Source organism: Rhinolophus sinicus, chromosome 2, assembly GCF_057876585.1.
Source record: "Rhinolophus sinicus isolate RSI-liver-muscle chromosome 2, RSI-T2T, whole genome shotgun sequence".
Lineage (NCBI taxonomy): Eukaryota > Metazoa > Chordata > Mammalia > Chiroptera > Rhinolophidae > Rhinolophus > Rhinolophus sinicus.
Genome location: NC_142502.1, coordinates 186,076,422 through 186,093,076, shown reverse-complemented (window position 1 = coordinate 186,093,076; position 16,655 = coordinate 186,076,422). Strand labels below are relative to the sequence as shown.

Genomic DNA, 16,655 nt, shown 5'->3' with positions numbered 1-16,655 from the left:
CCACCAACACTCTTGGTTGTCTCAGAGTCACCTCAGGTTCAATTTGTCCAAAACTGAGCTCATGACTCCCCTCCCAGACCTGTTCTGCTTCCAGAGTCCGTAACTTACTGAATGGCCACTGTCACCTGGTCACCTTTGCCTATAATTTATCTCAAGCCCTGCTTCCCTCCTGGCATCTGATAAATCCATCCACTGTATCACCTTCATCCTATCCCCCAGCGCGAGCAAGCACTGTCTCTGGGACCAGGCTGGGCTGTAGCCATCTAACTGGTTTCTCCACCTCTACCCTTCCCCCAACCCTCACCCCTCCCGCCCCCCCAGTCTGTCCTCCATAACCATCCAAATCTCAGGTGTGGTCAGGGCACCTCCTGCAGAAAACTCTTGGGACACAGACCAAAATTCAGCATGGTCTCTTAGGGCCTATGTGCCTAGCCTTGACCTATTTCTCCCAGGCTCTCTCTCTCTCTCTCACCCCGCCTTACTCTTCGCCACCCCTACCCTGCATACAGGCCTCACTCACCCCTCAACCTAGTGCCCCACTCATGCTTCCGATTTCAGCCCAACGTCTGCTTCCTGGGGAAGCCTTCCTCCTTCCTTACACCCACCTCCACCCACCCTAGGAAAGATCTGTGCTACTGCTCCTCTGAGCTTCCGGTACCATTTTCTTCCTAGCAGTTAACATTGTATGTAGTTATTCACATGTGCACGTGGTTAATTGATTAGCATTTAGTTCTCCCTCTGGGCTCATGGAGCTGAGCACATTTTGAGCAGTGTAACGCTCTACCTTGGAGTATCTGTGAGTGCAGGAGGCCCCACCCCACCAGTTGAATGCCTGCAGCACCCCAGCCTCCTGCCCTCGAGGGTAAGAGCCGCCCAGACAGGAATGCCGTTTGGCGTGCCCTGCCCCCATGTCTAGTCGGCCCAGAACGTGGAGGACACTTAGAAAACACATGTGGAGACGGGATGGCAGCTGCTGCCTGTCAGTGTTTGAACTGCCATGGCAGGTGCTAACAGGAAGCCCGGGGTCCAGGTAGCCGTCTTGCCTATGGTGGACTAGGCGGTAGCCTAAGCACCGTGGAGATCGGGTCGCCTTGTGGTACCACCCAGAGCTCAGTTGGGCAGGACTCAGGGTCAGTGCTGTCACCTCACCGTCTATGCGCTCAGGGGGCAGGTGACCAGACAGATCCTCCCTCGGCCAGCGCCCAGGAAGTGCCACTGCTCCTTTCCCTGCTTGTCCTCACCCTGCTTCCTCCCCACCGCATGGCCAACCCTCTACTCTGTCCTGCCTGGTGACCTGGCTGCCCAGAAGAAGCAAGTTCAAATGCACGAGCCAGAACCTCAGGCCACAGCACTCAGGCTCCTGCCCGAAGCGTGTCCCACCCCCCGTGAGGAGCCTCTTTCTCCATCATCAAAATTCCAACCATGTCAACCAGATTCGGTGACCCTTCCCGCCATCAGCCAGAGTTACACTGGGCTTCGTGTTCCCTTCGCTCAGCAAACACTTGTCAAACGCCCCCTTCGTGCCATCGGGTCCCCCCCCTGCGGGGACCTGCGTGTCCCCCTTGTTGGTCTCATGCACAGAGGCATGGCCTGCCTGGTGACTTGTACCTGCTCGCTCCACCCAGTTCAACAAGACACTTTCACACCAGTGCTGTCCTGGGACAGTGCTGGGCCTGCTCACACAGCACGACCCTGGCGTCCACGATTCACGGCTGATCCTGTTTCCCTCATCAGCTGCCCACACTATTTAATCCCAATCCCTTATTCTGTGCCAAGCACTGTGCTGAGTCCTCCTGGAGACCCTTCAGAGCTGGGAAGTTTAGACATTGAGACCATCAGAGAACGAGGGTGTGCAGGGCAGACAAGATGCCATCGAAACTCCCAGAAGCCGAGGTCAGCATGGGTTGGGGTAGCATAACAGAAATTGTAGGAGAGGTTTATGTCAGATTGGCCCTTAAAGTATTAATAATAATGGCAGCTAGTACTGACCAAGTGCTAACACTGCTCTAATCAAGGTATAGGAACTCTCACCTCATTCTCACACTCACCCTCGGGCATAGCTGTGACTCTTACTGCATTTCACACATGAAGGCACATGGAATTAAAAAAGGTTGTCCGGCTTGTAAACAGCGGGGCCAGGATACGAAGCCATGCAGCCTGGCTTGGGGGACAGTCCTCCGACACCATGCAGAGGGTTTGGTGGATTAGCTATCTATGCTGTGTAACAAATGTCCCCAGTTAGCAGTGCGTACGCGTTTACTGTCTCACACTTCCTGTAGGTCAGGATCTGGGAATGGCTTAGATGGTTCCTCTGGTTCCTGGCTTCTCCCTGCAATCAAGGTGACAGTCTGGTCACCTCAGGGCTCAATGGGGGGGATGATTTGGTTCCAAGCAGACTCCTGGGGCTATTGGCAGGCCTTGGGTCACCGCTGGCTGTGGGCTGTAGACAATTCTTTGCCTCGGGGGCCTCTACAGGACTGCTCACAACATGGCAGCCAGCTTCCTTCCAAGCGAACAAGTGAGCAAAGGACAAGACAGAGGTCATGGTTATTTTCTAGCCTAACCACGGAAGTGACATTTCATCACTTTTGCCGACGTCTGTTCATAAGAAGTTGCCAGGTCCAGCCCACGCCCAGGGAAAGCAGATTGCACAAGGTCATGGGCATCGGAAGTGGGGGCCGCTGGGAGCTGGCAGGAGAGACAGAGGTCCACAAACGTGAGGTGTAAGCTTGTCATCTTTTCGTTTGACTCCCCACCCCAAGAATCCTAACTAGTGTTTTCTTAAGCAATAATCCTAGCTTCGAAGTGAACTAAAACTGGACTCCTCGCCTGAGACAATTCTTCCTCCTGTTCTTTCCAGAAACTAAGTGCCAAAGAAGACGAACACTTCTTAAAGATCATGTGCACATGTGCTTATGTAAAGAAACACAAGTGTATTTGTATTTCACTGGCGTCAGGCTGAAAACTTGGCACCACTGTTCACCCCTCCCGCTCCCTCACCATACGGCTTCGGTCAGTCCCTAACACCTCTAAAGTGCTTATTTTTCCATCTTTCCCCTTTTTTCCCATTGCCCATAATGAAGAAATACCTTAATGGTTGCAGTCTTAGAGTTTCCCCCTTCAACCATTTCCAGGGACCACCATCCATGCCACCTTTCGAAAGCCCCTATGTCCACAGGCCAGGTCGCCACTTAAAGACCACCCATGGCTCCCCAGAGCCAAAGGGCAGGGCACAAACTTGAACCTGGCATTCAAGACCGTCTTGTAGCACAAACCTGCTCCCCACACACCCCCTTCGCTCCCGTGAGGCTGGCCCCCGTGCCTGCGTCTTCTGCCTCTCTCCCTCTGCTCACTTCACTTTCTAACCTTTGAATGCTTTTTCTGCTCTCCTCACCCAAATCTTGGTCAATCTTCATGGTCAAATTCATGCCCCATTTTCTCAATGAACCTCTCCATCTCCACTCCAACTCTCCAAGACTGGACCCAGAAGCAGGCAGTGTGTGCCCAACAGAGTCAGTAAGTAAAAATGCTCATGGGAGTGAGCAAACCACTCCAGAAAAGTTGTCTGAGTTCCCTTTCCTAAACCCATGCCCTGCACACATCTTCACTACCCACTTACGCCCCTGGGCACCCGGACTCAGCTTTCTACCTCGTCTGGGCAACGGATCCCAGGGTCCCTCATCGGACCACCAGCTACCACACAGCCCCCCCGTTCAGGAGATGGCTTGCTCCAGGACCTGCACATACATCTCCTGCTTCCCAGCTATTCCCGACTGGACTCCAAGTACTTTCATGGCAGGGCTATGCCCCACCCATCTCTGAATCCAGGACAGGGACGAGACAGAGGTAAATATTGTCCAAAATGAGGAGGAAGATGAGAACTGTCGCTTGCTAGGACACCCTCTAAAAACACACCCAAGACGCTTCCCTCTAGCTCTTCAGCGCTCAGAAATACAAAGATCTATTTCCACTGAAAATCTAAGACCATAAACTCAGTCTGCTCCTGAGGGGGAGGAAAGCACGAGGGTGCTAGAGATCAATAACGCACGTTGCCTTACGCGAGCAGCTGCAGAGCCCGTTGGAGACGTGTATGTGTCTGAGGCCCATTTGCAGACAGTCCCAGGTGAGGCAGCCAGGTAGCAAACGCAGAGGCAGACGTGAAGCAGGTCTGCAGGACATATCAGGAGCGTCACACCAGTATGGCCTCCACGTCTTCCTGGTAACAATGCCTCCCGTTCCCTGGGCACGGCTGGATGACACTCACATTACTCACTGTACACTTACTCTTGAACTTTATGTTCTGCTGTTCTCTTTTCACACATTGTTCAGAAATAAATACTGGTGCCCACATTACATTTTGCTTTTAAATAGCATGCTAAAGAGGAGACATGCCCCATGCTCTCAGAGCCACACCAGACAGGGTCTGGGCCATTTGCATAAAAGGCAGAAGTTAGCTCCGGGGAAAGCCGACAGGTGGAGGGCCTGTGGAGACCTGCCCTTGTTCCTGGCACAGCCACCACACACCTGGGGCCGGAAAGGAAGTCTCTTAACCTGTTCAAAATTGAGGTTGGCTTTTCTGAAAAACACCTTATCTCAGACCACTTTCTACTCTTAAAAATTATGGAGCGTCCATCTGGGTTATATTTGAAGACGTTTACAGTCTTAGAAATGAAAAGATCTTCTGCATGTGTAGCTACATAAAGAAACATGTGTATTTGGATTTTTGAATACTTATCAATTTGGATCAAATATAACAATGGTAGATTCATTACATATTGGCACAAATGTCATCTTTTAAGAAAAAACAAACCATATTTTCCAAAAGAAAAATAATGGTGAGCAGAATGGCAATCGTTTGTCCTTTGCCCAAGTTCAAGGACGTCTGGATTCATAGAAGACAGCTGGCTGCTCACAGCACTTCTGAATTCCGTTGATTTAGTTGAGGTATGCAAAGAAATTCAGCCTCAAACAAATAAGAGTTGGAAAATTAGAGGACAACTTTGTAATAGGCTTGTCAGATCATGGTGGGTATTCTTTGACTAGGTTTTTTTTTCGCTTTCTCATTCCCGAATCCCGAGAAAAGTTGGTCGGGAAATCAGGAAAATCAGCTCTTTGAACCCAGTAATACCCACAATGGGAAATAAACGTACTACTCACAATGTATCTCTTAGACATTTTTCCTATTTATCGCTAGGGTTTCTGGGCAGGAATTCCTGCACGTTCTTGGGAATTATTTTGCTTTCCGTTCCTGAATCCCAAGAAAAGTTGGTCAGGAAATCGGGAAAATCGGCTCCTTGAACACAGGTGGTTGGTAGTATCGGCCATCACTTTGTGGAAACGATTCATCATGGAGAACAGAAAACAGTTTATATCTCGGGATTCAGGAAAGGGAAAGCAAAAACAATTCCTAAGAACAGGCGGGAATTCCTGCCCGGAAACCCTAGCTTTGATGCAACACCAAAGTCAGCAGGTGGTAGTCTCTTCAGAGTTCGTAGCAATGCAAAATCTGAAACCATATGAATTAATTATATTAAAATCTACTTGCTTTCATGCACTTTGAATAGTTGGGTTTTTTTCTACCCATCAACATCATGCATTCATTGGTCATTGGGAAAATACTGATTCATTGAGTCCTGCAGACCTGTGATCTATTGACGCATTTCATTATATAATATCCAGAAATCACAGCATTCACATGACCACTAATCTTGTCTGAGAAGTAGATGTTAGGAAGCTATCAAGGTCACCGCAATGGATACAAGTTTCCTAAAATTCCAGTTGTCACTCAAAATCTTCGATTTTATGACTGGCAACAAACACTGTCAGTTATTTTTCTTGAAGTAATAGGCTCACTTTGTTTATTTGCAAGAAAATGTCTGCCAAACACCCCATCTGAATTCCTAGCTTGTCGGTCAACCATCTTTCATAAATATCATGCTGCATGGAAAAGCCTAGAAAAGAAACCTAGACCCTTGCTGATGACCAGCAGGGTCTGGCCTTGTCAACACAGCTTACTTCATACCTCAGAAGCAATTCCATTTAGGCAAAAAAAAACCTTCCACAATGTTCACAAACATTTCTGTTAACATATCAAAGAAATCGGTTGTGCTTTTAGAAGAAATATGGCCATCTTTCATGGAATTAAACCATTTTGTTCATTAGAAGAAGAATTCTTCTGCATTTAATGACCTAAAAATTTATATAACGCAACTTTCATCCTCATTATTTTTCTCTGTTTGAGGAATGGCAAAATGGCAAGGTGGGTATGGCCATCGACTCGAGCTGGGTTACTGGAGTTGGAATCCTGGCTCTCTTACTTATTAACCATGTGACTAGGTCAAGTTAACTGGTTACTCTGTGCCTCAGGTTCCTCAACTGTGAAATGGGTCAATAATAATAGCACCTACTTAGTGGAAGCGAGCTCTTGTCAATGACGCTCTCAGTAGAAACAATGGTTATCAGCATGACCTCCCCATTCCCAAACATGCTTATCTCTGCCTTCTACTCTGTGGGAAATCCTCCGTGACTGGCTGGCTCTCCCACCCACCCAGGCAGTACACGGCCCCTGTGTCGGGTGACAACATGTCCAGGAATCTAGAAAAGTTAACGGGCATCCTCTCTCCTCCTGTCAGTAAGGATGACAAATCCGGGAGGGAGGGGCCCTTCAGTCTGGAGGAGCTGGGGGGAGAGTAGAAGGGGGCACCCAGAACTACTGCTTCCTTAGAGCTGCCCCAGGTGATCCACAAGTCATCACCTTCTACTGTGGGCACGTGTGACAGAAAGGGTTAATGGCCTAGCACCCACAGGTGTCCATCCAGTGGCCCAAGCGCGGAGCAAGGTGACACCTCTGTTTGGAGGGAAGCTGTGTGAAAGCTCCCACCACAACCGGTGTGATCCCTGACAGCAGTGGAGCGCACCAGCCAGCCCAGCCCAGTTCCCCAGCGCCTCCTCTGTAGGGTTTGTAAGGGAGTCTGCCGCTGGGTGGAGACTCACTGCGGAGCAGGGGCCATGAGGCTCAGTGCACAGAGATGGCGTCATGGGAATGGGCAGCGAGGGGGAGGGGAGGGCTGCAGACTGTAACCTAGACTCTCGGACGGGCATGGACTCAGCACAGCCACCCAAACAGGAAGTACCTGCAAAACAGGTAGTAACACCCAGAGCCCAGACACACATTATGCCTGAGAAAGAGGGGTCCAACAGCCAGGGAGCTGCCAGTGGTTGCTCGTTCTCAATCCATGAGGCTCTTCAGGTGTGCTCTGAACTGGCTTCTGTCCCATCCAAGGTGTCATTCATGAGGAACTTCGGTGACCCTTGACTTGCAGTGACCCTGGACCCAATCTGAGTCTCTGTCATATGAGGTCTTTGTGAAGCAGTCTTTAAAACATGGCCACAAATCCTTTGACCCTTCTTCCATTTAGAGATGGAATCTGTGTCCCTTCTTCTTTCACCTGGGTAGAATATGACTTCCAACCAACTGAAGTGACACCATGTGACTTCCAAAATGAGGCCGTATAGCTTTCTCCTTGTTCTGCTGGGACACTGGCCCTTGGTGCCCTGAGCTGCCATCAAGAAGTCAAATGACCCTGAGGCCTCTGTCTTATGAGGAAGCCCAAGTCACCCAGAGACCACACAAGGTGGTCCCGGTCCCAGCTGAGCCCAGCTTCTCAGGCAGCCCAGCCCAGGGGTCCAAACACATCAGTAAAGAAGCCGCCAGATGGTTCCAGCTCCCTCTGGTCACCCCTCCCCAGCCCACATGTCTCCCCGGAGGCGTCACACACGCTATCCCCATCCTGCCCAAGTTCCGCATCTTCAGAATCCAGGAGTCTGCTGCCGCTGACAGCAATGAGACGCCATTCACTGGTGTACTGAGACTCGAGGGACACTTCCCACTCCCCAGTTCTTTCCATTCTCACATGCATTTTTCTCTCATTCAAAAGAGATGAGATGCAGAAAAATCAAAGAACAGAGCCCGGAAAACGCCAGGATGAGGTTGGCATCTGCTCAGGGGGGAGCACCGGTCGGCCAAGCCTGACCAGCCTGAAGCCCCCAGGCCAAGCCTGACCGGCCTGAAGCCCCCAGGCCAAGCCTGACCGGCCTGAAGCCCCCAGGCCAAGGCGCCTTTCGTCTCCTCTTCAGGCCCCAGTATCCATCCACTTTTGGGTTTGTTTTGCTTGTGTCAGTCACGTCAGGTCTCATCAGCCGTCCCTTGGGGCAGCAGCAGAGGTTCCTTTTCTCAGGTCAATGACAGGCCCCATAGACTCTGAGCTCTCCTTCCAGCCTCTCCTGGGCCCCCGCCCGCCCCGTTTTGGTCCTTGCACTCCTGACCACCTCCGTCACCCCACCCGCCATCTCCTCCTCACCCAGCACCCTCAGTGCACACAGTAGGCTCTCAACGAAGTCTTCTTATATTGAACTAACTCCCTGGACAGCTACAGGTGCTGCTCCTACTCTAGCAAAACATCAGGGCCATTTGCTACAAAGAAATTCACCAGCTAGTGACACGTTCTCGGGACCCCAGAACATCCAACTCCTTGATGCTCTAAGCTCCTTGTGGGATTTTGTTTTTTTAATCTCCTTCAGTTCTTGAAATGGCCTTGACCTTTCAACCCTGTGCTGTATGTAGATTCTGTCCTTCTGAATCCTGCCCAGTCACCCAAGACACAAAATAAAATCAGCTTTGGAAGGCAGAACCCGGCATGAAGAAAACCCCACGCTAAAATTTCCTGGACGGGGCTTACTTTCCATGACCACAAAATGTAGGCATGCTACCTGAACTACTGAGCTGTGCACTTTTGAACAACCTGTCACCACAGCAGTGCTCACATCCGCCATTACCTCAGAAGGAGAGAACACCTTGCGAACGAAATCTGCTTAGCAACATGTCAACTTCCGTGCTTCTTACGGATTCTCTCAGGAATCGAGGCCTGCGTACCCTGGGGTAAATGGTGCTTTCATGAACAATCTAGAAGGCACTGCCACAGCCAGAAGTGGCCTCTTCCTCAACCTGTCCCCACCTGTGCTTGGATGAGTCAGGTGTGGGGCTTCCCCAAAGCCACAGCCCATTGGCTCTGCACGCAGGGCAGTTACACAAGCCAGTTGTTATAAAAATAATAGCTGGTGCTTTGCAGGCACAATCTCACTTAATCCTCAGGACAGCCTAAACAGCAGGCGTCACCCCACTGAGCAATGAGGAGCCGGGGTGGTTCCAGTGCCAGCCCCAGAAGCTCTGGCCCTCCCCAGTGCAATCCGCTGCCATCATAGGCCACCATCCATGCGCTGTGGCTCTGAGCATCTTCCCAGCTCAGTAAGAAGGCTTTTCTATCATCTCCATTTCAAACCAGGGACCACTATCTTGGAGAAGTGAGGAATCGGGCCCAATGCCCCTCCAGGAGTCAGTGGAGGCGCAGGAACATAGGCTGTCCTCCACTGGGGGACCCTCGGGCCATATACCTTTGTCCGGAGGTTTTCAATGCCTAGCCGGGGGCCCAGGCTGCGCCCTCTGAGCCCAGGAAGAGGACACCAGGGCCCACTCCTGCTCAGCTTAAGAATAAACCCCAAACTCTTGCACTTGCTGAAAATCTTCCCAAGCAGGGTGGCCCACTGGCTGGGCCATCAGTTATTCCAGACCTAATATGGAGCTTTTCTGTGTATTTGAGAGGGATGAGGACAAAGGAAGCACATGAGAGACTGGCAGGCCCACGAATCACCTGGGGATCTTGTTAAAATGCAGGTGCTGGAGGAGGGGACTCAGGGGGACGGGTGTTGAGAGTGCATTTCCAGCCAGCTGCCCACTGAGGCTTCTGGTCCTCGATCCCACCTTTAGGGAAAGGGGATAAGGCCCCTCTGCTGAAAAGGAAAGATGCTCGGTAAAAAGACCTGGTGGTGCTCCCAGGACAGCGCAGGACGTCTACGGGCTGTGTGTTAACAAGCTGGTGTTGCTCAGGAAGCCTCAGAGGAGGGGAGGAAGCCTGGCTCTAACCTTCAGGAGACTGACTGCTCCCAGAGCCTCTCAGGCTCTGAGCCCGCCATTGGTAACAGGATGTCTTCTCTGTTCTGATTCCCCAGTGCCTGGACGTGCACCTGGGATGTGCTAGATGCCCAGTAGATACTGACTGAAGAAGAGGAAGAAGGAAGAAAGGAAGGGTGGGCTCTATTTTAAAAGATAACACTTTCATCAAAGAAGCCTCTGAGATATTATCTATGTTTATGAAACTACGCCACACTTGCATTTGTCTCAGGTGGGCAGAGAATGGCTACTCCACGCCAGTTGATTAATTGATAGAAAGAACTCAGGTTTGCTTAGGAAGTTTTACGCGTTGTTGTCGCCCCACAGGGTCTAGAACTCTACCTTGCATATATCACATCAGACTTCTAGAACCAAAGAAACTTCTGAATATTTGAAAGATGGAATCTTAGGGGCTGCAATGATTAATTTTATGTGTCAACTTGGCTGGGCCACTGTGCCCAGATTTGGTCAAACATTATTCTGAATGTCCCCACAAGGTATTTTTGAGTGAAATGAACCTTTAAATTGGTGCTCGCCGAGTAAAGCAGATTGCCCTGCATAATGTGGGTGGGCCTCCCCCAATCAGTTGAAGTCCCAAATAGAAGAAAGACTGAGCGCCCTCAAGCAAGAGGGAGTTCTGCCCAGCAGGCGGCTTTCTGACTTGAACTGCAACATCAGCTCTTCCCCGGGTCCCCAGCCTGCCAACCCTCCCTACAGATATGCCAGCCTCCGTATGCATGTACTACACCTTGTAACAGATGATAAATACTGCTTATCCCAAAGGATATTAAAGGATAGCACACAGACTTGAAAAGAGAGGCTGAGGATATTCATGGCTGATGAACTAACAAGTCCCAGGACATCTCTGACCCAGGGGAACATGGGTTATACCTTCAAATAGTACATAGCAGCAGGCATACTATTAAAAGTGTGTCTGCCCCAGCAACCCTTAGTCAGAGCATTGAATCCATACTTAGTTAAACCCACCTCCACCCCCAGAGGGGTTCTCAGATCACCCTGAGAACCAGTGTGGAGCAGCTCCCGTGGAGGAATTGTCTCAGTCAGAACAAGGCAACCGACACATTCTAATAACACCAAGTTCTGCACGGCAGTACAGGCAGACCTCAGAGATATGGGGGGTTCGGTGCCAGAACACCACAATAAAGTGGGCTGTCATCTTTTTGCTGGTGGAGGGTCTTGCCTTCAATTTGTAAAAAAGAAATGCAACCTCTGTGAAGCGAGGTACACCTGTACAATGAGGTACGTCTGTAATTATGTGCCCTCAAACTACTAGGTGGACCATATGAAACCATATTTGACCCTCTCTGACTCTAATTCCGCCTCAAATTTTAGCTCATATCGAATAAAGGGCAGTCCTCTCTCTTGCAGATCCTCTAGGACGTTCCCCATCTTGCCATCCCGTCAGCAATATGGCATGGAACACACCCATGGGCCTTGGGCAAGTCACTTCCCCTCCCAAGTCTGACTAGTGACAACTGTGGGACCTCAGCAACCAACATCTACCAAGTGCCAGGGGATTCTGGACTCTGCAACAGGAAGGGTCTCAGAAAGCCGTACTGGGAGAGAGAGGAAGGGAGGAGAGACGGGGCTGATGACAGTGTCCCAGGAGAGAAGCCACCCCGTGGACGAGGCCAGCCCTCACTCTAGTCATTTAAGGAGTAATTAAGGAGCTAAGAATACAACACTGTGCAACCTCAATTAATGATGGGTAAAGTGACAAATACTTGCAAACAGTGTCCTTACTGAAGACTTCCCTTTGGTTCTGTTTAGTAATTACTATTTAGAGAAAGTCACGAACACAAACACATACACACACACACACACACACACACACACACACACACACACACACACAAGCAGGTGCTGCATTTGAATCCTGTTCCTGAAGACATGCAAGCAGTGGAGAAAAGGAAGATCACGGGAGACCAGAAGCAACTGCGCAATTCCAAAAAATTGGCTTTCATGACTACAAATTTCAGAAAAATGTCCTCAGAGTGACCCCAGAGCCTAATTCCTGGCATACAAAAGCCCCACGTGGATTTGCCCTCCTTGGAAAGGCAGGTTCTGTAGCTATAGCCGCTCTAGCTCAGTTTGTTTTACTTTCATGAAATAGAGGCTCAGCCAGGGGAGGGAGGTTTGTTTACTCATAGGTTCTTTCATTCCCCCGGGAACACAACGCAGATTGTATGGGGGCAAGTCCTACAGTACAGGGATCACAGAAGCGAGGTCGGCTGCCCCACCAACGTGAGCCGCTTCTGCGTCTCGCCTCGGGATTTCTCTCTCCACTAAGGACCACATGGCAAATGTCATGATGGCTGCTTCCCCTTCCACCCACCACCCTAAACGACAGAATCTATGGCCCCCTTGGGTTACCAGAAGGCACCGAGTCTAGGGCAGGTGCCTTGGAGCTGTCCTGAGGCCTGAGAGCCTCTGGGGCCTGGGAACCTTGGGTCAGACACAGAGGTGACGGGCCCTGCAGCCAGCTGCTGTGCAGTCAGGCCTGGCTTTTAGAGAGCAGCCGGGACGCGCATTCACAGGCACAAAAAGTCACTGGCAGCGCTCAGCAATGTGGCTGGGCACCCAGACTTTCTCACCACCAGACGATGCTGGCTGGACATCACATGCCTACTAACGAGCACATTTCATTAAACAAATCAAGTGCGGATTTGGTACCTTTAGCTTCCTTAGAGACGCGGGGCTTTTGCAGCTGAAGGAGCCTGGCGGCTTAGAGCCTAACCCTTCACACGGCCACAGGGCAGCCATACACCCTGAAAGAAACGAGAACACAAACACCTTTAAGGGAAATGACAGCCACGATGACTGAATATCACTATTCTTCACCCTGTGTTGTCCCCTCCTTTGTTTTTTCTATCTTTTTTCACCCTGCTTTTAATTTATGTTCTGTGCATATATTTTTGTAGCCATAGAAGCCATCTGAAATCCTTTTCTTTTTTGGACAGGAACAAAGAAATACATGAAATGGAATGAGATGAGATGACCGAGGAGCTATCCGATTGTCACCTGACTAAGGAGAGCACTCAGACGCCCAATGTGACATCCATGCACGTGTCCCCGATGGGGCAGGTCCCTGGCAGGGCCAGCTGAGAATGGGTAGTTTCAACAGAGGGCTCCTCAGCTCCCACAGAAGCAGCAATGTTAGAGATTTTAAAGGGTTTTCAGCTTCAATGGCTCCCAGCCCCAAGAGAAGTGTTTCTGCTGTGTCAAGGACCAGCAGCGTCAGAATTTTCTGGGGTGCCAAACACCCATGTGCACAAAACTAAAATGCATGTTCCTAGGCCCCACTGAGGAAAAACATCTCCCTCAGGTGGATGCGATCTTTACCAGGTAACTCCTAGCTCAGTATCACATGAGCACAGCTGCCCTGTAAACGACAAGTGCCCAGCCAGCCTCCACACCGTGTCCTCAGGCCTCCAGGGTGCCCGTCAGGAGGGCTCCCACATCCCCACCTCCGAGCTCTCACAGCTTCCATGCTCTGCCTGACACCCGTTCCTCCTCGAAACTGGTACCCTCCTTTCTGACCTATACCTGCACCCTTCTCCCACACATCCCTCCCTGGCACCCGGGACACGATGGGGGCCTGATGGGTTGGTTCCCCCACCAGCTCACCAGCACCTCCCACAGCCTCACGTTGGCCCTCACGGAGCTTCAGACAGGGTACATGGCAAGTAAGTGTTTATTGAACAAACAAATTTTTACTACTCTCTTCCAGGAACTCACTTGCCCCAAACACACAGTGTGTGACAGAACAAAGCCCAACTGGACCTCTCACTTGATTACCGCTTGGGAGCCATGTGCATTTCCATGTCTCTCAGCCTGGCTCCCATCTTTCTCCCTCCTCTGTCCCTGATCAAACATAACTTAAGTTTCAGCCGTGGCTTAAATGCCGTCTCTTCTAGGAAGCCTTCTTCAATTTCCTCTTATTCACTCAACAATCATTCCCTGAGTGTCCACCCACCCTGGCTCAGACACTTGACCGGGCCAAGAACAAGCAGAAGCGGTCACTGCTCGGAGCCCCAAGGGGTAAGTAAACACCACTGTGACTCCCGGGCCGGCCTCGCCCAGTGCCTCCGCCACAGCCCTTTCCCCAGTCCTCTTGTTTCACGCCTACATCTTTATAATTACATCTCACACACACAACACACACTTAACAGACAGTAAGAAGGGCTGAGTCCTCACTTACAAGGAAAAGTTCCTCTGGAAAGGTTTGTTGAATAAACAAAGCATAGCAAGAAACCAGGCCCAGAGCAGGGGGCTCTGGGGAAGGTTAAAAATGAAAATGAACACGCATTAAAACCACAGTGAGATACCCCTCAATACCAACCTATCAGAACGGCTAAAACCCGGGACACTGGCAACGCCAAACGCTGGTGAGGGTGTGGAGCAGCAGCAACTCTTCCTTCATTGCTGGTGGGAATGCGACCGGGTGCAGCCACTTGGGAAGACAGCTTGGCCGCTTCTTAATAAACCAAGCATATCTCACCATGCGATCCTGCCGTCATGCTCCCTGGTATTTACCCAAAGGCGTTGAAAACTTAACGTCCACGCAAAACCCTGCGCACGAATATTAATAGCAGCTTTATTCACAATCACTAAGACTGGGAAGCAACCAGTCGGGGAGCCCAAGATGCCCCCCAGCAGGTGATGGATAAATAATCTGTGGCCCATCCAGACAACGGAATAGTCTTCAGCGCTAAACAGAAATCAGCTCTCAAGCCACGAAAAGACATGGAGGAACCTTCGATACATATCCCTAAGTGAAAGAAGCCAGTCTGAAAAGGCTGCATACAGCATGGTTCCAGCTACGGGACGTTCTGGGAAAGGTGAAGCCACAGAGACAGTAGAAAGACCAGCGGTCGCCAGGGGTGGGGGCAGGGAGGGATGAGTAAGGGGAACACAGAGGAATTTTAGGGCAGTGAAAACATTCTGTAGCATATTGTCATGGTGGCCACGTCACTGTGCCTTTGTCCAAGCACAGAATGTACAACACCAAACTTGACCCCTAAAGCGAACTATGGACTTTGGATGACAATGGTGCCCCAGTGTACACTCATCCGTTGTAACATGTGTCCCACTCTGGTGAGGGCTGCGGAGAGTGGAGGAGCTTACGCATGTGTGGGGAACAGGGGCCTATGGGACATCTCCGTCTTCCTCTCAATTCTGCTATGAACCTAAAACTGGTCTAAAAAGATCAAGTCTTAAAAAAATGTTTTTAAGAAAGAACACCCGTAATCACAGTAGCCACTCTGCCTTATTCTTACTAGTGACAAAATCGAGGTGCCCGGTTGTAAACGTCTGAGTTAGGAGCACAGCAGCAGCTGTGTCAGGCTCTGAGCACACAGGCCCTACTAACCCCAGCGCGAGGTCCTGGTGCAATCATGCCAGCTGCTTGGGACCCACTGGGGATGTCAGGACACAAGAACGGCTGCGGGCCCTTGCATGCACAGCCTCGGGGGACAGCCTCCTAGGGCAGCGACGTCCTAAGCAGAGCAAGAAACGGGGACAGCACAGGCCCTGGAGCCCGACTGCCTGGGTGCAAACGCACATTATTTGGCTTCTCCATGCCTCAGGTTCCCCATTGGTAAAATAGGGGTGATCATGCTCTCAACATTGCAAGACTGTTGTGCTGTTTAAACGAGGTGGGACTTGCAAGCCTCCCACAGAGCCGGATGTAGGCGACCAGCAGGGAACCACCACTGCAATTCCTGGTAGCTGCCACTTACCAGGCACCATCCCAGACCCTGTATGTGCCTTGTTTATTGAGACCCCACCCCGCCCCCAAGGAAGCATTACTGTCCCCGTGCTCAGAGGACTTTCCCAAGGCCACCAGGTCATGAGAGGGATTTGGACCAAAGATCCCTGCCTTCCAAGCTACCGTATGGCTCTGCCTTTTGGGGTCAAAGTCCCCTGGAAGGTGCATCCTCCTGCAGCTGCAGGGGGCACCCACCTCCCCGAGGTACATTCCCCTAGTGGCCGTGGCCTGGGAACACTGAAGTCCTGGCTGTGGGGAGGGGCAGCTGGACAGAAAAGCCCCAGATGATGCACATGGGAAATCTAACCGCCACCCTGCACCTGGTGGTTTTGCATTTCCTGAGACAGCTGAAGGGACTGTGTGTGAAGCTCCAGGCCACAGAGGAAACGAGCCCGGACGCTGGACTAGGCCCCAAAGCTACTTCACGTCCCAGCCTGGAAAAGCTGCGATGCAGCCTGCTGAAACGCTGTCCTGCCCTCGGGTGACCTGGAAAACACCTGGGAGGGCCCTCCAAGGGCATCCTGCATCCCAGGACTGGGGAGGACTCTCTCGGTTCCAGGGAGGAGGGAGTAATTCTGTCCCCCACAGGCTCTTGGGGAATTAAAGGGAAATCCCAAGCCACTTCTCTGGGCTGCAGACTGTCTGAGGGTAGCCACCCCCAAACTGCCCCCTGCACCTCCAATTTACATCGCTGGGAACCCTGTGCACCTGGCTCCTTCTGACACCAAATATGAGGGCAGCATACCACAAAGACACAGGCCCCACGAGGGACGCAGGCTCAAACAGCCTGTGTAGCTTGCGGGAGGCCGCACGTAACTGCAAGAACCAGCACTCAGAGCCAGGCCTGGAACCCAGGCT

The 16,655-nt window shown here is 51.2% G+C and overlaps 1 long non-coding RNA gene across 1 annotated transcript in view; it reads right to left on the bottom strand.

Annotated features, from left to right (window-relative positions):
• LOC148758974 (uncharacterized) overlaps window positions 1-16,655 on the bottom strand; it is a 55,313-nt gene that overhangs the window by 36,512 nt on the left and 2,146 nt on the right. The window contains exon 3 of the long non-coding RNA XR_016020505.1: window positions 12,701-12,795. This is a non-coding gene — a long non-coding RNA (uncharacterized LOC148758974). The remainder of the gene's footprint in view (window positions 1-12,700; window positions 12,796-16,655) is intronic.